This window comes from Brienomyrus brachyistius, chromosome 5, assembly GCF_023856365.1.
Source record: "Brienomyrus brachyistius isolate T26 chromosome 5, BBRACH_0.4, whole genome shotgun sequence".
Taxonomy (NCBI): Eukaryota; Metazoa; Chordata; class Actinopteri; order Osteoglossiformes; family Mormyridae; genus Brienomyrus; species Brienomyrus brachyistius.
Genome location: NC_064537.1, coordinates 21,959,853 through 21,981,307, shown reverse-complemented (window position 1 = coordinate 21,981,307; position 21,455 = coordinate 21,959,853). Strand labels below are relative to the sequence as shown.

Below are 21,455 nucleotides of genomic sequence, written 5' to 3'. Positions count from 1 at the left end.
TTTTATTTAAGAGGCTTTCACTAGTAAACTAATAAATACTAATATTCTCTTTAATTCACAGTGCTAAAATGAAAGACAACAGCGATGTCTGATGTATCACATAACGAGTATGTCCTACGTACCACATGGCAGGAATGTCCTACGTACCACATGACATGCATGTCCTAAACACTGAATCACAGGTATGCCCTCCTGTGCATCCCATCAAATATGTTCTAGCAATCAGATCACAGATTGCACACACTGAGATTTATTTTTTTTTTGCACACACTGAGATTTTCTATATATGCATGTTACTTAACATTTACGAAAATACACTCAGTATTCTTTTCTAACAAATAAATTTATAGTATGCTCACCATTTGAGGAGCTTTATTAGCCAGAAAATGTCATATCATTGACTCATCGAAGTCACCTCCTTTAGTGGTTATAAAATCTGAGAAAATTCAAGGCACTCTTTCTACAAGGGACATTAAAAATTGCTCTGTTTCGTGAGATGGAACAGTTAACTCGTGCATTTAAAGCACAGCCTAGAATCTGACTATGCCATCATGACACAAATAGTTAACAGCTTGTCAGAGATGCACTGTTACATACTCTTTCCATGTTATAAAGGAAACTTGTTTAATTTGACTAATATTTTCATGAATAGTTCTTCACTCAACTTTCCAGTGCTTTTACCAGAATAAAAAAAAATCTGTAGTTTATGAAATAAATGGAGAAGTGGTAAAACCCCGCGGTGTGCAGAAACTGTTGACTGGTAGTGTATGTCCGAAGCAGCCCACACCAGTAAAGCATGGATCAGAGCCAACATCAACCTGAGATACTTGTAACTAGATTGAAATCGAAAGTCAAACAACCAAATGTGCATCAGTCAACTCATGAGTAATCACCACCGTTATTAAACACAACCACTGTCCTTCCTGAAACAGGAAGAAGCACACAAAAAAAGTCCAGTTATACTGAGCAAATTGTGTCAGAAGGCGTCAAGTCAAGTCAAGTAGGTTTAATTGTCATTTCAGCCACACGCACAGTATACAGTGAAATGAAACACTGTTCCTCCAGGACCAAGGCGCACAAAAACAAAAGGACAGAAAGTTTCATTGGTGGCAGACTTTTTATTGTAAAGTCACACCAAGTTATGACGACACTTTCTTCCTTCGATGCCTGCAAGACACTCCAACCACAGTGATATTGTTTCTCTTTCATGAAAACTGCCCCCTACTTCCTGCTAGCAGTTAATATGATTTTCTCTTCTGCTGCATAAAGACAAACCCGCCAGTCCTATAGCCCTCTGGCGATATTAAAAACCGGTCAGAATGCATTCAGGGATGGAGCGGCAGTGAGCAGGACTGTCACTGCCACGGCTGGGCTTCGGCCCTCCTGACTCGCCTCCGTCCAACGTTCAGGCTCTGCCAGAAACCCAGATGTCGCCATAAGATAATCACACTGCCAATCGCATCACTAAGTGAGGATATTTCTACATGCACCCAGCTCATTTAAGGTCACACTGAAAGAAATCAGGTCTGATTAAAACTTCATTGCAAGTTGACTCATAAACACAAAATCGTTCTTTACCAAAGTGCTGCACACTGTGATTACTTGTGATAACACCAGGATTCTTCTCCTTTGTCTCAGCTATAAAAGACGTCTATTACATTACTAACGTATGTACTGAATCATGCTTGAAATTACACTGAACGTCTAACTTGAAATTATGAGATAAAATTTATATTAGTCCAGAAATCCCCGTGATGACGAGATGTCACATACTACATACTACATACAGTTATTGCAAATGGAGACAATTATTAAGGACATCAGTTTAATTACATAAGCAAATATATCTATGTACTTAAAACTATCTTACCGATGTTAGTCCCCAGCATTAATACTTCATGTTCATCAATCCGAAGATAAACATTCCGTACCTCATCAAATAAAGTGCAGATGTTGCATTAGAACAAACATACCAGTAGATTTTAACATGAACGATAAATGACACAGTTCTCATGTAGCAACAAGTGTGACTTCATCTGAATCATATGGGAACATCTATGTCACTGGTAATTATTCTACCACTGACCAGACACCAAACTCAGCAAGCAGAAGGGTAGCAGAACTGAGGCTCAGAACTGCTAACATAACCAATCAATAGTGTGATGCTCGTTTTCAGAAATATTAATGAGCATTAACGATTAGTTTTTATTTACAAATCTAATCTAATCTCTTTGCATTGAAAACTTGACTAGAGAAAAAGTTTCTGAACTGCAGAAGCTGTTCGGTTGGTTATCTTATTCCAGACCAGGCACTGAATACAGATATTTCTAGACACTTCCGTGTTTTTTCATACGTGAAGAACCAGACTCCGAACACGACCAGAACTTCATCCATCTTCTCGTTCTGTTAACTGTTGCTTTATCCACAGCTGTGTTTGCTCAGGTCCCTCCGTCGGTCTGATCGTCACCCCCCTGAAGTCTCCAAGCACGTCCAATTAGAGACGCCGGTCCACTGACCGTGCACCACCAGCCACTTATTCCGTTACCGTTCAGGGATCCGTCACGCCCCGACTCAGGCTTTCTTTATTTTATTCTTCCTCCCAAAGGGCAACGGCCGACTCCATCACTGGGACAAATGATCCAAAGGTGGCACCATTCATCAGCGGCTGAGGAATCAGTCATGGCCTTTGCGCAGCGGGGCGGGGCGGCTCGCCCGCGGCCCTGTCCAAAATGCCACCACGGGGGGTCCGCAGGCTGACTCTGAAGCCACGGGTTTAGGCCGTGATAGAGCTCTTAGAGCCCCGTCCCCAGGGCTCCGCGTGAGCTGCCACACACAAACACGCGCAGGTGAACGCATTGTCTTGCTACAGATCAAACCGTCGGCCTCACACACAATGAGCAGTGCCCCTCTTCATATACTCTAATTGTAAAATATAATTCCTTCAGCCATACTCCATTTATATCCTTCCCCGTTAGGCAAACTTTCTTTTTTTTGATTGAGGCTGAACACAAATTAAATAACTTTAATTTGATCAGGGATAATGCATGTCCCGTTTAATGGGAAGGACAGGCTTTACAACGCAGGGAGATTAGTTAGGTGGATGCATTGTTATTAATTAAGACAGCCTAATTTCCATGAGTCAAAGCACAACATGCTATTACAGTTTGCTATGGAGAGGGAATCTGTGGAAAAAAGCAAAAAATTGGAAAGGAAAATAAACACGAAGCTTGACAGATGGTCTTTCATCACAAGTGGCTTTTACAAGCGGTTACAGAGAGTACTGCTGGCACTTTTTTTCTTCTCTTTTCCTTAATTCAGAGCAATTAAAATATTTTTCTTCAATATCAGAAAAAAAAGCATATGGGGACATTACTCACTGGTACTATTATGCGAATGTAGTTTCCATGGAAACATGGAAATCCGGACTCGCAGCCGAGCGCCCGGCCAGCAAGGAATCCGCACATAAGAATCGCCCCTGGCTACAGTGACCTGAACTTTGACCCCTTTCTTCCAGACCTGTTAGGGTGAACATTTTCTGTTAGAGGAGGGAAGTGAGCTGCTCTTCGCCTGCGATGTATAAAACGTCTGACAGTCACAACTCTTCAATAGTCGGGTGCATGACTCGCCGGAAACCTGTGCAGCTAATCAAGCGAAACCTTCAGATAAAAATATCCCATTTCATCACCTACACAACAGTGTCCGGTGCCTGGGAAATTTCCCTCATTTAAGCCCATGTCTGCTCAGCTCTGAGCTCATATCTTGCATGTCGTCTTGACTAGCTTACTGCTGTGCCTCTCCAAACAGCTCGGTCAAAGCATGGAGGAATGGTAAACCACTCAAAATCACAAGCACCCTTTCCAGCTTAAGCTACAAACGATTTTTACCCAGAGGCACTGTGTGCTGTATCATTTCAAAATAATTGTGTCCATAAAATATGATGCTAAAAAAATGCATGGTTTTTTTGTCAGTATTCAATCAATACTATTGACTTGATATTCTGAAACAGCACATATGAGCTCTGAATTTAAAGGTTATTAAATTGGTTTTGATACTCTTGCTGCTGAATTCCAGTGCTTGAAGATGAAGTGAATTGTTTGATTAGTTTCGGAGAACAGAGAGCTCCACTGTTTACCTCTCTATAAAGGTGACAGTCACATATCAGGAATCTTCAGGTGAAGATGACAGAATAGACAAGAGCTATCAACAGCGTTGCGTAAAGCGCTACGACGGCACGCCGCCGAAACTCCCTTGAAATACCTTGTTAAAAGGCTGCCACATTAACATTAATGAAGGGAAGAGCAATTTCTTCTGCATGCAGATATAGCACGTGGATGTGAATTAGCGCTGGTGCCTCTGCTCTAATGAGGTTTACGGCATTAGGGGTCTGAGATGTAAAGGAGCAGCACAGCACATTAACGGATGCCGAGTTCCATGCGGAACTGCCACGGGGTCTGAGCTCCAAAGGGCACGAGGAGATTCTCCCGGCTGCAGCGAGGGAACGATGCTTCAGTGGACCCATTTGGGATCGTGAGAACGTGAGACCTATTGCATACTTATCTTCATAACCTGACCAAATTAACTCCGTAAACGTGTCGAGTAGCCAAACCCTCTGGTCCTCCCCATTCCCATCTCCGATGTGTGGGCTTTCTCTTTAAGACAATATACCCTCAACTCTTTGGAGACACAAGTACACATCGTTGTATTAGGCATTCAGAGTGCTGTATCTCTCCCTTGTGTCTTTGACATGTGTGGTGCTGTTAAAAAGAGTGCAAAAAATGAAAGGCTATCTATACGGCAAAATCTGTCTCCCCATCATACCCCCGGGAGAGGCGAAGCCTTTCTCCCACCATTCCTGGTTTACTTCCTAATGAGGCAAACAAAACAAAAACTCAAAAGCAACGTTTTCCTCTCAAGCAGTTCAGCATGCTGGATCCTCCCGAAGGAGAACTGAGCAGACACAGTAAACCTTTTTAGCGTTTAGCTAGAGCGGATATTTTTCACTGTAAACAATTAACAGCATATTGTGCAAACTGGCTTTCGAGCAGACGTCACCTGCTGAGGGATGGAATAAGGCGCAGAAGATGAGGGACTGGAGCCATCTCTGCGTTCCGCGCGGAGCCAGCAGGAACACAAGGGTACCATGTGCCGCGATGAAGATTGCTAGCCTGTGGTTTTCTCGCTCTTGTTATGTGTTTGGACTGAAGGTAGCGACGCTAGATTTCCACTAATGCTAAGGGCTCACGCGGCTTAGCTAAAGGAGCCTCAGGAAACACTACTCCCCTCTGCAGCAACCAGGAAGTGCCACGCCACAATATCCCCCCATCTGATGTAGCAAAATATATTATGACACTGTAAAAATTTATGAAGACGCCCGTACCACTTTATCGATTTCTGATGGTGAATTAGCTACGTGCATAAGTGCTACGTAAAAATGCCGAACAGAGAAAACTGTTACGAATACTATGTTACTGGTATATTTTGGAGCTTTCTATTTCAGTCAGCTTCGGAATTGGATAAGTCGTGTCTGTCCTGTCTGTTTTACCTTGTTGAACAACTGCAAAGCCCTGTTAAGCATCTGTGAAAGCAGCGTGATTGTGTTTGCAGCGCTCCGGCCCGGCCGCTCCGAGTGCTGTCTCCCTATCTCCCCCGGACAGCTGGGATTAGAGGCACAGAGGGGGCCGGGCGACCCCCGTGGGCACTGAGCACTATCACACTGCATACGGGGACCGGGTCACGAGATTCGTAAACCGGCAGGCCGTACAGCAAAGGACTGGGATCGAGCGTATCTTTACCGTACATGCTGCTCGTTTGCTCCCCCTCCTCCCCCACAGGATTCACGCTCGGCCGCGGGTCCTGCTGCTTGGCTGAACATATGCATATACATTCATGCATATTCCCCACAGGCAATTCACATTAATGCTATCTCTGCTTGTCAAAGAGCAGAGTAATCCAGGGGGTGGTCTGTTCCGGGAAGGTGTGCTTCCTAACACCTCCCTGTAGGTCATCTCTGCAAACCCGTACGCCCGGGCCAAGCTAAGGTTAAGCGCTCTATCGACTGGTTCACACACACGCCCGACCACGAGACAGGAGATAATGCTACTTCAGAAGAATTAAATTATTAATTGAATCAATTAATAGCATAAAGGTACACATGATTAGGTTATAACTGTAATTCACAAACAGGCATAACAGGCTCCAGACATGTTGCTCATTATTACTGAAATAAAGTCCAAAATTATATCATTACCCAGCACTGCCTAGCTGCAATGAATGCACTAAGCCGTCTTTGATACATGCTGCTCACAAGGCATATGGGGAGGTGTATCCTACAGCCCCATTGATAGTGACGAACGAGACCCAGTGGCCAGGTTGCAGGTTTCTGCTAAGCGCGCTCCGTAAAAACGGAGATGGAGCAGCGAAACTTCAGACGCGCACCTTCAAATTGATAACGATTCACCTGCAGATCCAAAAAAATCCAATCCAATCCCAGGCAATTGCGATTGTGCTGATTGAATAAGGATGGATTGTTTGTCATTTAGCCCGGTGTGCTGTGAGCATCATCTGGTTAAATGTAAAGTGACAGATGTCCCTTCTCGCTGGCGGAGAGCCGCGCTTCTGTTTAATGAGGCTGGAGAGACACCAGTCACCTGAGGGGGGGCACATTTCTTTGGTTACTCTGAAGGACGGGCGCCGCATTACGGTGCGGAGAAGTGGCAGCCTGGTGCCCCCACCGGTACACGAAGAATCCCACCAACAGCTGGTGGAATCAGAGCCCTGTTATCCTTCTATACACCCAAGCCAGGAGGAGTCCCAGAACAGCCATCTTCACAGCTATCCGGGTGGAGGAAGACCGATCTCACCGTCACCTGCTAGCAAACCCAGGGAAAACGATACGTTCTCCTACCCCCGTCACGCCGCGCTCACCGGGCTATGACCCTCCTATCAGGTTACAGCAGTCTTTCAAAACACGCTGATGCCATTAAGTGTCGTAGTGATTACCATAACCCAATAATAAGGCAAATTAATGGCTTTCTTAGACAGAAAACCCCTGAAGCCCATTTTCATTACTGAGACATATTAAAGTTTTCGGTGTATTTAAAGCAGAGGTGCTTCTTTATCGAGTCACGGCTGTGTTTAACATTAAGCACCGGTCACCGGTTCGAAGCCGAGTCAGGGTCTCTGCATTCACTTCATTCAGTGGCACATGTGCTGGTGCTGATAAGGTGCCGGCGTGCGTGTGGGGGGCTCAGAGGGCTGGGAATGCTGAAACTCCCACTTACGAAACACGGCAGCACCGCATGTAGGACCGCGAGCCTGATTCAGAGCGCCTGCACCGACGCATGCTCTGTGAGCCGTCGCCCTGAAACACAGACGGCAATGAGAGTGAGCAGAGGGCTGCGGCCGTTTGCAGCCCACACCTGTGCACCGCCGAACGCTGTCCTGCGATCGCGCAGCTCGACAGATGACTTTTCACCTCGCTCTCAGGTCAGGGTGCTCACTGACAGAGGTAGCCTGCACTCTCTGCAGTCATTTCGGAAAGCAGAAAATCTCATTTCGGGCCGCAGCCGAGGTGTTAAACAGTTATGTAACCCCAGTGTTAAAGGCACATCCCACGGTTTCTCTCCACAAACGGACTAGCATGGCTGGGGCGCCGGTTCGCCTGCTGCCCGACGGCTGGACCTCCGGCGCTGCTGAGTGGGCGGGGCCTCACATCCCTCCACGGCGCCGCTCCATGTGACTGATTATGATGAAAGGCAAATCTGATTGTGACGAACGGCCGTATCCACGACAGCAGTAATCTGCCGGACAGGGGGAGACACCTAAACGCCACCACAAGCTGCCCCCACAAACTTAACGGTACGGTCGTCCATGTTTTATAGCCACATCGTAGCTAGCATCTGTTAGGACCGTAGCAGTCTACTTACCCGCCCCCCCCCCCCTCGTGGGTCACTCACTTGCTAATAACCACAGAGAAAACAAACGGATTACCAGGTGGGGGCCATCCCCCCTGGCATCCGCTCCTGCTACAATGTATAAACCGCTGGTGACCGTCGACTTCTCCTCAGATTCATTTTTTTAAAATCTCCTGGCGGAGCACAAGACAGGAGGGGGTAACGATCTGGTGCCAAGTCAATATCTCTAGGTGCCAACCGGCACCCCCTGCAGGTGCCTGGGTGGATATCAAGTCCGCCGCTGACACGCTGCTTTTTCCCAAGGAGACCTGGCTTGTGTGCCACGTCGATACATCGAGCCCTGCTGATGCGCTGTCTGTTTTCCCGCAGTCCGCGACCTCTTGACACGAATTTATTTCCTTGTGAAGTATGTCTGGGAAGGTTTTCACATCTCCGGGGGCTCCGGTCGTTCTGCTAAGCCTGCCCAGTGAGGTGAGTACCTACATCAAACAGACCCCCCTTGCCGCAAGGAGACACCTGCAGTAACCCCATAACGATATACCTGGCACATTCAAACAAACTGGACGAACTTTACATACATTTGTTTTCTCAGACAAAAACCATTTTTTTTCCCCAATAAGGTCCAAAATTACTCCATCAAGCATAATCGCTCTATCTGTTTAAACAGGGTTGAGATAATGTTCAGATCAATAGGAAACTTGATCCCACGGTCCATATATTGGCTTGATTTAGACGCCAATAAGGAAAGCCACAAAAAAAGAGAAAACAACTAAGTCATATTATCAGAGCCAACGCAGGACGGCGGATTATCGCATCTGTCAGGAGCATTGGGGACGAGCTACCACATCCCACAGGTGTGGGGAGCCCATCGATCGTCAGCTGCCATTAGACACCGAGATGTCAGGGTAGATTACTCTCATAGTGCTGCCGTCTGCAGGTCAAACGTTTTGCTGGTCAACAATAATCAAAGAGACGTGGGGCCGTGGCTAGATGATGGGGCTCGGTCTGTTTGACGAATAGCAGCATGGCTCCGCACTGAGTGCCGCTGAATTAGAATTGAGGGGCCGGGCATCGAGAGCGGGGTTAATGGCACAGAGAGAGCCAAAGCGCTAAAAGATTCTGTGGTGAAAGCTAAGGCTGGTCACGCCTGCTTTTTTATACAGGCCACTTGGGAAGGGTGGGGCCCCTGTACCACATACGCCACTGGTAATGACAAGCCCCAGTGACTCTCATGCACCCCCTGACCCCTCTCCGTGCTACACTTTCACTGACGAAGCAATCAATCGCGTTTTATATTTACCTCAAAAGTGCTAGAATGCCGAAACCACTCCCTCCCCCTTCACAAACAACAACAACAACAACAGCAAAAAGCAGTAATCCTAGAGATTAATCACAGACACGGGAGCCAGTCACAGATGAGGAAATAAAATTGATTCAGCTATTTTCTGTCACTCGCCTGACGCACTTTACGTTCATACTTGGCATGTGAAATCACGCTCTCGGCTGGTCTTTATCTTTTTAATTTTTAATCCGCAAGCTAACGGTGCTGCAGACTCCAGGGAGTGGCGGAGTTGGCACGAGTTGGCGCTAACAGCAGTCGCTCACGCTGGGGCTCGCTCCTGCCCCAGACGCCATTGTTTCTTCGCTCAGCTGACACGGCGCAATCAAACCTCTTTGAAAGTGGATCGGGGACCAGCGAGGGTGACAAACTCCAGCTGTCCTTGTGTGCTTTTGTCTGTTAAGCCTCTATTTTCCTCTGTATATGAGTCACTTTATTTTCTTCCAGGTAATCGCCAGATGACAAGGTATCTGGGGCCTCCCGATTTACTGTCCAATGGCAAAGGGGAGAAAAATGGAAAAGTGATAAATAAAGAGAACGGAGCTGAGAGGGAACAAGCTGTGGACCTACGGGGGGGCGACAGTAAATCTCCTGGCCAGACAGCGGCGGAGATGAGCTTTTTATTTGGGGACGTAAAGCACGGCGACATGGAAATGAGCAGAGGTGAGCATGCGCCCCTGTACTGGTGGTAAGGGCCAGGAGTTGTCATTGAGGATCCCCCCCCCCCCTCACACACTTTGTTGTGGCCAAATCGAATGACCGGCTGACCCATAATTTGCGCCTGCCCCTCCAGCCACTGGTTAATGGTGGATTGCTATTCCCACTAACGGACGGGGATACATTTTTAACGTTCATGGCAAAATATGTCCGTGCCGGCGTAGGCGAGTAGGGAGAAATAATAAAAAAACAAGACAAAACTGCAATAAAAATAGCACATCTTTAAAATATCTGAGAGCCGGACTGTGTATTCATATTCAGGAATGTTTCACGCCGGATCGATAAGATCTCCCTCATGCCGCTTGGCCCAGCACGCTGGAGCTGGTTCCTGGCCAGAAGCCAGAACATTCGCGCATGAACGTTCTGCGATTGAATTACGCTCCTCGGAGCAGAGGGATCATGATCACAGCATCATGCTTAGAGTATCGGTATTATTCCAGCTAATTCGCTAACGTTTCTTTCACTCGGGGCCTGATGAAATACCGCAGGACGTCCCAGAGGGGCCTCTCCTATCTAATTTGTTGATGGAGAAAAAGACCCAGATAGTTTTCACGCAGGAAAACCAAAACCGTTGCTGAAATTTCTTTCCTAATATTGCGGTGTTTGTATTGTTATATTATTTGCCATATGATGTTTTGATGTGGTATGTTATATTATAGGTATATTTATTACATTTATATTATATCTATGTCCAACAGAGGAGAGAGTTTGATATGGGGGTGGGGGACATAAATAACGGTAAATAATAATAAGAAGTAAATATTGGGGGTTCATATGCTCCTATTCATGCCCCTTTGTTGCTGTACACAACCAAATTTTACTAAAGTCTACCTGTCTACCTTTACATTGTTCTGTGACAGTAAACTGAATTAAGCTAATTGTTATGTCGACCAACAGAGTCCTTGTTCCATCCGCACTAAGGTCTCTCTTATTTTCTTACCTTAGCAAACCAGTTTTGTATTAAATTCTACCTCAAAATGTTTAATTACTCTTGGATTGCAGATACTCATTGTAACATACAGAGCGAAATCCATCGTCGCCTTTAAATTGTTTGTCAAATTCTAGCAAATATTATGCTTACAGCAACATATCCAAGTGTTCATGCAGTAATAAACTGTTTTTTTTTTTTTTAATTTTGCATTTATAGTAGCGGAATTAAGTTTGTGATTTACAATATGCATGTTTACAATATGCAAAATATAAATTATTTTCTGGCATGTACAAGGGCAAGAAAAAAATGGAAGTGCTTTTGGCTATCATAAACTGCAGAGTTACAGCACCTCATCTGTTCCATATTCCATAATCTCATTATCTGTTTCCTAAATCGTGGCCACTACTATATACAGACAGCCTTCCACAGTATAAAACCTTCACACTTAACTGGAGAACCATAAATAGGAATGCATGCCGCCTTCTCAGAAAAACCTCCTTAAGAAAATCCTACTTTAAGTGATCCTAGATTTCTGCAGGTATGGAAGCTGAACGAACATTTTATTTGAATAAATCCACCGTGGCTCATTTGTGATTAAGGTGCAGAGAACAAAACACACTGTTTGAATAAATAACAACTTTTAACCCGCATTAAAGTCAAGGTCAATAATATACAGGTTACTCTGAACCAACAGCCTCCCTGTGCTTGATCAATATTTAAGTACTGAAGGGCCATTAAACAATTACTTTTCTGAATATTAGACGCACATGCATATTCATAAAAATGTACAACAATAATGGTAACAAAATTTAAATGTGGTTCTAGCGTATTGGTTGCTACAATTCATCTGGAGACTCCCATATGTACCTCTGCTTACTGCAGAATACCACTAACGTCACCAATCCTGATGCAGGAGATAAATTAATTAACTGCCACGTAAGAGCTTCCAAACACAGATTTTGGTACATTACCTTCGACTGTTCAACAGGCTGGAGTGGTGGCTCTGAGGCTATGGATCTGGATCTGTGCCACCAATCAGAAGGTTGTTGGTTCTTATCCTGTGAAAGCCCACAGTGATCCTACGCTGTTGGGCACTTGAGCAAGGCCCTTAACCTGCAATTGCTTCATCCTGGGTATGATTTTAATCTACATCCGGCCCTATAAGGAGGTCCTCCAATTTACTGGGGAAATGTAGGGCTTGGTAGCAGATTGGCACTTCAGCCAGTGGGAAAAGAAACTCCCACTGGTCCATTTGGACTAGTGTGGTGCTGAGGTATCACCTGCTACATGGCTGCACTCAGGTTCTCATCCCTGAGGTGGTTTATTGTGTGATTGGTGTAGCAACACACTGTAATCAGCACACGCTGCTTACCTTCTACAAAAGGCACTTATTATCATTTGTTGTTGCTTATTCAAAGAGCTGGAACCCTTACTGGTCCAAAGGTTCTGGCTCAAACCCACGCCATCACATACATGTGCGAGAGTAACCTCATTTCTACATGTTTTGGGAGAGAACTTTCAGTGCTGTAAGATTTCGCGTTTTTTTCACACTGCTAATTTTCACAGAGAATACAACAAACCCGTACTGTTCAATAATAATAACTAAAACCAATTGTCGTCAGCATCATCATCATCCATCCATTTCCCAAACCGCTTATCCTTCTGGGTCGCAGGGGGGCATCATCATCATGATCATAAATCTATTCAGTCATTTTTGAGTGGTACGATAAAAAAGCGATGTTTCTGCGGCAGGCATGTAATGCCCCATTTGAAGCACTGATACAGGTAGCTTCCGGTCTCCTGACTCCATCAGCAGGGACTAGTGCTGTGTAATACAGAGGTCCTTGCGACTAACGGGACCCCAGTGGGGGCTGAGTGTGTAAGAGGACAGGCTGAGTGCGCCGCTCGCAAGTGGAGATAACTGTTATCATGTCTGGGGGAAAATCGCGGGCTGTCTTACACATGCCGCTTAAAACGTGCCAATTTATTTTTATTATTTACTCATTCAGCCGACACCGATACTCCCTTGAAAATTCTTGTCTTTACTGGGAAAAAGGCCTTTAGACATTTACAAATAAGCGAGCAAGCAGGAACAAATGGCACTGGAAAGCCAGACTTCCAGTGATCCTTTGAACTTCTCACTTCTTAGGGTGCCGAGTGTAGTTCAAACCACAGGAACAGGTCTTTTATATCCCATATGCCGCTGTACTATCATGGCAGGCATTTGTTGCACTTTAATGCTTAATAACAGAATGTATTAAAAACTCCAACTCCCCCATACATCTGTGTAGCTTGGCATGCTAATAAAATCGCATTTCCATGCAGAGGATGCGTGATCTGCTCATCCTTTATCAAGCAACCTGCAAACCTGACCGCCAAGCTGCCGTGCGTGTCCCAGGAAGGCTAATCTCTCGTATACAAATGATATTGGACCGTAATAATGCTTCAAACCAGGCCGAAAGTGCTGAGAAGTTCCCCTGTCAGCCAGGAGTAGTTCAGCGCTTAAAACCCGGCCTGGCTACACTATTTCGAAAGCTTGATTTACCACAAAGGAAGGAATCTGAACTCGAAGGAGGAAGAGGGAAACAGAGGGAGGGAGCGAGAGAGTGTGAGGGAGGGAATGGGAGGAGGAGAGAGACAGGAGGAGCGAGTGACAGAGGGGAATGAGAGAGGAAGGGCGGGAGGCCGTGGCACACATACACACAGGCATTATTCAAATGCACATTGCTGGGTTCCTCACACTGTCGATTACTCATAGAAAAGCCCTTGTCAGAGTTAATGATCCTCACCCAGTACACAGTGGGAGTAAAGCAGCGTGGCTCCTGAGCTGGGAGGCACGGTAGTGGGAGTGAGGAGCACGGACCACTGGAGCACGTGGGAGACCCGGAGTCGAACACGAGACCCGATGCAGCCCGCGCTCCACCGAGAGCGGATCCTGTCCGCGGCTCTCTGCTCGGTGGGATGGCGCCGTGTGTTCTGGCTCCGTGCCTGACGATCCGCCCCCCCACCCCGACATGCACACACACCCTGCACCCCACAGCCCCCTCCCTCCCCCTCGCCACCTCTCCTCTAACGTGGTTTTGTTCCGAGGTGGCCTGTCGTCCGGGATTAGAGTTCCGCAGAGGCAAGTGGGGGCGCGCGATAAAGGTGTTTTCCACGGCTCTCCGGCCGACTGCACCGAGAGTGGGCCGGCTGGCATGGAATGGTTCGCCGCGCATGCCGGGATACTGGTGGCAAAGTGGGTCAGACCCGCTCGCCTAGATCACTGCGGTGGGCGGCTGCAAGTGCCCCCCCCCCCCCCCCCCCAAAAAAAAAAAATGACGGCTGCCGCCCCTTCCCAGCATCCTCTTCCCCACCTCGTTTGATTTTCATAACTGAGGTCCTCCAGAAGAATCCCGCTATTCGTGGTGTTACGAGCCACGCTTATCCTGACGATCTCTCGAACCCGGTCCCGGCTAAGCATTCCCAATAACTGATCAAAAAAATAAAAACAACTTAAAATTCCCTAGCTAATCTGGGCCAATTCCATGATGTCAGCCCCTGCCTGTATCTTGGTGAGCCCCCCCCCCCAGGTCCCGCACTGCAGCCGTGACGGAGCACCCGGGGGGGCGGGGGAGGAGGGGTTAACGTTTCCTCAGCAGAGCACGGCTCTCGGGCTCGCCGTGAAAGGGGAATGACAGCTTTTAAAGGGAGGGGTATTAAGGGGGTGGGGGTGGAGGAATTTAACTATAATCTGATTACTAAGTAGCTGGGAGCAGCGCATTGTGAAACGGAGCCGGCTGCAATGGAGGAATGTGAAAAATATATGTACTGCGTAGATTAAACTCCTGTGAAATATGCTGGTTGCTGGGCAATTTTAAAGCAAAGAGAAAGAGATACACAAACGGGTCTCCATATGCTGCGGTTAAAAACGGGAAGTCAGCTGGTTATTTTTAAAGCTGTTAATTAAAGGTCTTCTCCGAATGTTATCGACCACGGATCGCACGACTAGAGACGTCATTTTCTTCCTGGCAAACTTCGGGAGTTATTTCCAGCAGCTGTGTTTACAGTGCGGCATCCATATGAAGTTCTAGGTGAGGCATTCAGGGTATAAGGGCGAAGAAAATGTTACATAGTTCCTTGCAAAATAATGGCACCGAACACCTGACAACTGTTACGAGGAAAAAAAAATAACAGGCTCCTTGCAAGTGTATAAAGGACTGGATAATCTGGGCTGTAAAGGAACTGAGAACTCCATACATCCTTAACACTGTGATATACGGCAGGACGACCCGGTAGCAGAGATCAGCTGATCGGCTTCAAGCTGAACACAACACTTCAACGGTGTTGCTTAAGCAGCTCACCATGATGACTTAGCTATGATCATCCTGGCTAATTAAATAGCTCTAGACTCTCCGAAGCTCTTTTACATGTTAATGCAGAAATCAATAGGGCAGCACTTGATGTATATTATGGGATGCATCGTGCTATGGCCCGCGTGTACGGCCCTTCCTGTCACGCTAATGATTCGGTTATATAAAAATGGATCTCGCACATCCTCTGGCCACCGCGGCGGCACAGATCCGCTGCAGCAAAGTGGGCATGTTCACTATCACACGCGTTTCTGCGGAGACGTGCCCCACGCAGTAAGGGATGACTGTGTACCGGGCCCAAAATGTGTATATTTGGCTAACCAGCCGGCACATCGGTTTGGGTATGCAATGTACTGCTACATTAAAAAATGTGCCCGTTTCCAAAGAAGATTACGTAATCTCCAGGGGTGTATTCATGCAGGCTGCTCTCGCCTGCTCCTTGACAAGAGGTTCAATGACAGAGTCCTACATTTTAAAATAATGTAGTGGAAATGTGCTTCCCCTCAAGGAGGCCTGGTGAATTTGCAATTTTCCAGTATTAAATCCAATAATACTAGTTCAGTCAATTTAATGAGCATTCCTGACATTGCTAACACCTTAAGTAATAATAATAAAAAATAGTGACGTAAATGTAAACTCTTCCATATCAGAGCACTGAGAAAGAAACTTTCTGATGAGCACAGGCCTGCTAATCATGGTTCTTTCGTGATTAAATGATGCACAAATGTTTGCTAATTAGCGTAATAGAGGCTTCCAATGAAACTATCGGCATTTTTGTCATCCATCCATCCATCCATACATCCAGCCATCCATCCATCCATCCATCCATCCAGCCATACATTTTCCAATCACTTATCTAGTACAGGATTCTGGGGTATTGGAGCCTATCCCAGGAAACAGCAGGCACAAGACATTGGGTGCCAGCTGTATTTCTCTCATTTGCCATTTTATTGCAAAAAATGACTAATACTTAAGAGAGGTATGCAGACTTAGCTCCACATAATACTCTGTCAACCATGCACTGGTGCATCTATTTAATGCACGGGGGAAACGCGAGGGGTTTTCTGGTTAAGGAAACCATCCTGTGAAGTATATATATGTCCTGTTGGAATTACTCCAGATTAATCTATTATGAGAATGAAGTGAAACTCGAGCTGGCAGGAGGTGGGATTGCTCATTGACTGTGATGAGAATTTACATGAGAATTATCCGCTTCCTGAAGGAGTAAATCTTGAAGTGTGTGACTGGGGCATCACACAAGTCCTGTTGTGTGTGTGTGGGGGGGGGGCATATGTAACACGTGTTTCCTGGATGGAATTATCCCCCCAGTCGTTTCCTGTTTACGCCCAGAGCACTTTGAAGCGTTTTACTGGAACACCAGGCATTAACAACAATCTGCTTTATTTTTCATTTCAGCATGATTAGTGATACTTTTAGTAAAAAAAAAGACAAAAAAATCCACCGGGCACTGAGAAATTATGGTTTCTCGTCTAAGGAATGTTAGCCAAACTCATTCTTGGGTTAGCGTTAGCGAGCTCCACATAAATGGTCTGTCATTTAGGCTAATGTGAAATCTTACAGCATCACCATGCCCTCTCCTCTGTGCTTTTGTTTTGTCAACAGCGGTAGAAAAGCCCTTGAAATAATCACACTCAAAAAAAAAGAAAGAAAAAACATCTGGATGCTTGTAGCAGATCGGTGAACCTTGTTATAGGGAACATTTGCATTATACATTACAGCAGCTGAAGTGACCGCATGCTGACTAGAAATGTGGCATCAGCAGATTCAAATAAAATGACCAGCAGTAGAACATTAACGTGAATAATATCAATGACATTGGGGTAGGGCTGTGGATGGCTGGGGGACCCAGAAGAGACAGATAGGGTGTTCGGTGCTGGAAGCACATAGGTAGGGGTCGGGATTTGGGTCCGGATTGGGGTCGGTAGGGTGCTGGAGCAGGGTCACGCGTAGGGTGAGGGTCCGACTTCACGCTGAGTGATTGTGGCGATTAGCGCCGTAGGCAAGGTGGGCTGCTTGCGTTTTGAGGAATGACCATGTCTTACCCCCGCCGATGTGTCACGGTGATCGAGTGCCAGAGAAGCGAAGGCATAACGGCTTCATCAGGCTGCCCGCACACATGGCACCATCTCATTCAGCTCGCAGCAGCCGGCCCGTCCCAATCGCTGCCGCAGACACACAGGAATTAAACAAAGTTGTCGGTCAACTTCATTTCGGGTTTCTTCTTCTCCTCCCTCTTGCTCAGTCTATTAACCCCCCTCCCTTATCTTGCTGCTTCGCTCTCTCTATCGCTCCCTCCTCTCACGTTCCCCCAGCCCGCCTCTCCCCTCACATCCCAGGATCCTCCCTGCATCATGGCCAGCTCACAGAGTTTGCTACCTTGACAAGGTAATTAAAGCCATTGTCTTCTTTGCAGTTTTCGTTTTGCCCCTTAATTGTGTGAACTTCGTTTTGTTTATTAAATTGCACACACTAAAGTCTGCAGGAACAATTAATTAAATCTCCTCCATGGATACTTATCACATTCTCTTAAAGTTGAGGCCCCAATGAAAAGCCTGTGTATGGATTTATGTCCAATATGCTACCTTGTTCTCATTCCTACTGGTGTCTCTAAAGTACCCATAGTGTATATCTGTGTGTATGAGTGTGTGTGTGCTCTGCGATGGACTGACTTCAGGTTGTGCCTTGGCTCATGTCCTGTCCATCCCAATGTAGACTATAGGCTTTCTGTATCCTTGTACTGGGTAAGCAATGGATGGATGGATAGACAGACAGATTATTTCCCCCTGCTCTTCCTACCACCACTGGCATTCCACAATTCTGCTTCAGATAATGCCTCCCTACAGCCACTGTACAGTGACATCTGATGACCAAAGGTCAGGGCGGCAACATTAATTATCGGTGGAACAATGTGCCTCGGATTAACTTTCATTACATACACTAACTGCCTTGTACGGCTGATTCAAACAGCTCTGTTCATAATCCACAAACAAAGATCCCGTTTGCTACTGTTATCCGTCATTCTAGCTCTTGTGATCCTTATGGCTTGTGAGACTGTCCCATCTGCAGGATCGCAGTCCCACGGCTGGAGGGAAATCCAGTGAACTGTTTGCTAGCGCTCTTTGCTATAATCAGTACACACGGGGTTAGCCCATTCAACCCCACGATTCACAGGTACCACGCTGCTGTTCCTGGCTCTGGTGTCGTTGCCATGACGCAGGCATGGAGTGACGGCATCGCGGGGATGGCTGCCATTTTGAGCGGATGTGTAAGGTGACAAAGCAGGTGGGGTCAGACTTGGATTGCTGTGATGAAACTCTTTTATCGCATCACACTGACACAGAACTCACCCGCAGCAACGCATTAATCTGTCCTCCAAAGGACCGCTGGGGGTTTCCTCAGTGTTTGTGCTGGAGGCATGCCGGGACCAGCAAAGGAGGAAAGTTGTTTATGATGTGATTAATACCCTGCTTATGGAGCAAGGTGTTTTTATTCAAATTCCTAGCACACTGAGGAACCGAATAGAGCTTTAAAAAGGCAGCGTTCATTCGAGGCTAATCCATCTGTGAGACAGAGACCTCAGCCATTGCCGCCAGGGCAAAGTGACTCTGCCTCATTCCCGCCCCCGTACCTCTACTGCACCCCAACCTGCAATCATTAAGCATATTTTAATAAGAGGAAACCCATTCTGGGCCGGACACCAGATAAAGAAACACAGATGAATGCTTCCCTTTATAAAAAGGTCAGATGTCATCAGCCCAGAGCTTTCAAAGGGACTGGCTGGGTAGATCTAAATAGATCCCATGCAGATATGCACATTTACAAAACATATATTCATAATAATGACGCTAGTTAGCAAGTCTCAACAATATTTATAACCGGCTTTCTTCTCTCCGATTTGTCTTGCTTTAATTCCGAGCCACGCAACACTTTTTTTGTAGCTATTACGAGCAATCATCAACTTGCATATGGTTTGGATAATTCGTATCAATATTTATTAGCACCCTGTCACAAAGCGTAATTAACTAAATAATGATTTAGCGTCGGTTTTAGGCCGGCAAGCTGGGATCTGACTTTGTACCTCGGCAACACACGGCAAAACGGCACGTCGCAACGAATGGGGCTAAGGCGGCCGATCTCGGAGCTGTAGCCCGATTTAAGACCAAAAGGCATCGCATTTGAGTTCATTAATTCGACACGATTCAATTTACTTGCCGGTCGGAATGAAGGAAGGAAGTTTCAGTGGCTCCCGTTGACCTCGAAGCACGGCGGATATATAAAAATACTGTGTTTGGGAAAAGGAGGGAGCAGGATAATGACTTCAACTTTAAACTCATTATCTCGGAATGCGCAATTAGAAGATGAAGCCGTAACTTAATTAATCTTGCTTTAAAGTGCGGGCCTTTGAGGATACGTGCATGAGTTTCATGAGACAAATCCCCTTCCTGTAAGATGACATTATCAGAACGTGAGCCCAAGGAACGCCTCCTCAGTTCTGGTCCGTGCATTTTATCCCCAATTAAAGGAACTCCTCTCTCCCCTATTCAGTGAAACATTACGCTAACCTTTTTCCTAACTCTGTGTTAATTGAGGACAATTTTGCTTCTCGCTACGGATTGTCTGAGACTTATGGGAGTTCACAGCCGCCCCCACTCCAACGCTGTGATTGACTGTCTTCCTCTCCCTTGTCACAACCGCCTCCTGTCTGCCTGCTGGGCCTCCGTATTGAGGGAGCACCAGAAGGTGTTATATCACCCAAAGGTCCTGGGGTATGGGAAACACCTCTCTCCACTGCACCGGAAACGGGGAGTTGGCAATCCTTTTCAAAAATTTTGAGACCTGGGAGCCTGGAATCCATCTGGAAAAGAAGTGCGGCTCTTTTCAGGAAGCTTCCCTATACGGCGATTTGATACCTGCTCTAAGGATGCCGAGAAGCAGAGGAGCGCTCGGGCAGGGAGCCTCGGCACTCGGCGCCGCCCCCGCCTGGTGGGGCAGAAGCGGCAGGAAGTGCGCCGCTGCCCAGGGAAAGCTCGGCTAACGAGGCCTCCTCTCCTCACTGGAGCAGCAGTGGGTAAACACGGATAAACTGGAATGAGGGAAAGAGGAGCCAGCTCTGCTTCCAGATCTCATTTCTAAGAAGGATTCCAGCTACTCGCAGCTACAGCCCGCTGCCTGCCTAGTCGCTACTGCCCGCATCCAATGAGCAATCATTCGGGGTGGGGGGGGGGTGGGGGGGATGAAAGGGCCTAGAAAAGGGGTGCCCTCCCCCACATCTTCCTCACTGTCATTTGGGAACCAAGACAAGGGAATCAGGAGCAGCATCCTACACTGGCCGAACGTTATTACAAAGATGAAACCCCAGGGGGCAGCGTTCACCCTCCCCAGCTGACAGAGAGGTTCATGAAGAGAATCTCCCGTGGTGTAAAAAAGGGGGGTTTTCAGAAAGGAAGCTGCCCACCTGTATAGTCATGACAGCACACGTACAGCGCTGATCATAATGTGACCACGCGGGGCACAGAGGACAGGAGGGGGACACTCGATAAGGGCGACATGTGGAGTTACAGCCCTCGGCGGCCTCGTCAGGTCAGGGGCACCAGTGCAGGGCCGACGGTCTGCGATAATGCAGTGCCGGCTGGGATCCATTTTTTATTTTAAGCGGAAAGTCCAAGCATTGCAGCAGAGCAGGTGGCTCCATCCGGGAGAAAAGGAGAGGGGTTTCCTAGGACAGCTGAAAGGCAAGGAGGGGGTCGTGCGCCTGTTTTCAGCATGTTTTTAGCACGTGTTTGCGTATCAGTGCGTTTACGAAAACGAGGCCCTTAGTAGCTCATCAGGCAGATCCTTCCGGGTCGTGCCAAGTGAAGTGGGAGCGAAAGTGAAGGTAAACAGCCATATCACAGAAATGCGGCCCTACACATGACCAAGAGATGACTGTACATTCGTCCTCTCCAGAGCGAGCGAGATTCAAGCGCCGCTCGTCAACAAACACTCGCATTGCGCTGCTTTCCGTCTGACAAGGGTGTTCATACAGGTATCTGGTACCTCCCTCAATGTTTTCATTTAGAATATTTTATTTGTAATCGGATCGGCATTGAACGCCAAACACATTATATCTCCAAGTGAGTCTAAGTGTTTCCTGCGACATTAGCGGGAGTACTTTATATTACCAAGAAATGTGTCTGGAATTT

The 21,455-nt window shown here is 46.8% G+C and overlaps 1 protein-coding gene across 1 annotated transcript in view; it reads right to left on the bottom strand.

Annotated features, from left to right (window-relative positions):
• Positions 1-21,455, bottom strand: part of rbfox3a (RNA binding fox-1 homolog 3a) — a 421,773-nt gene that overhangs the window by 276,989 nt on the left and 123,329 nt on the right. The gene's annotated exons all lie outside the window — the stretch shown is intronic.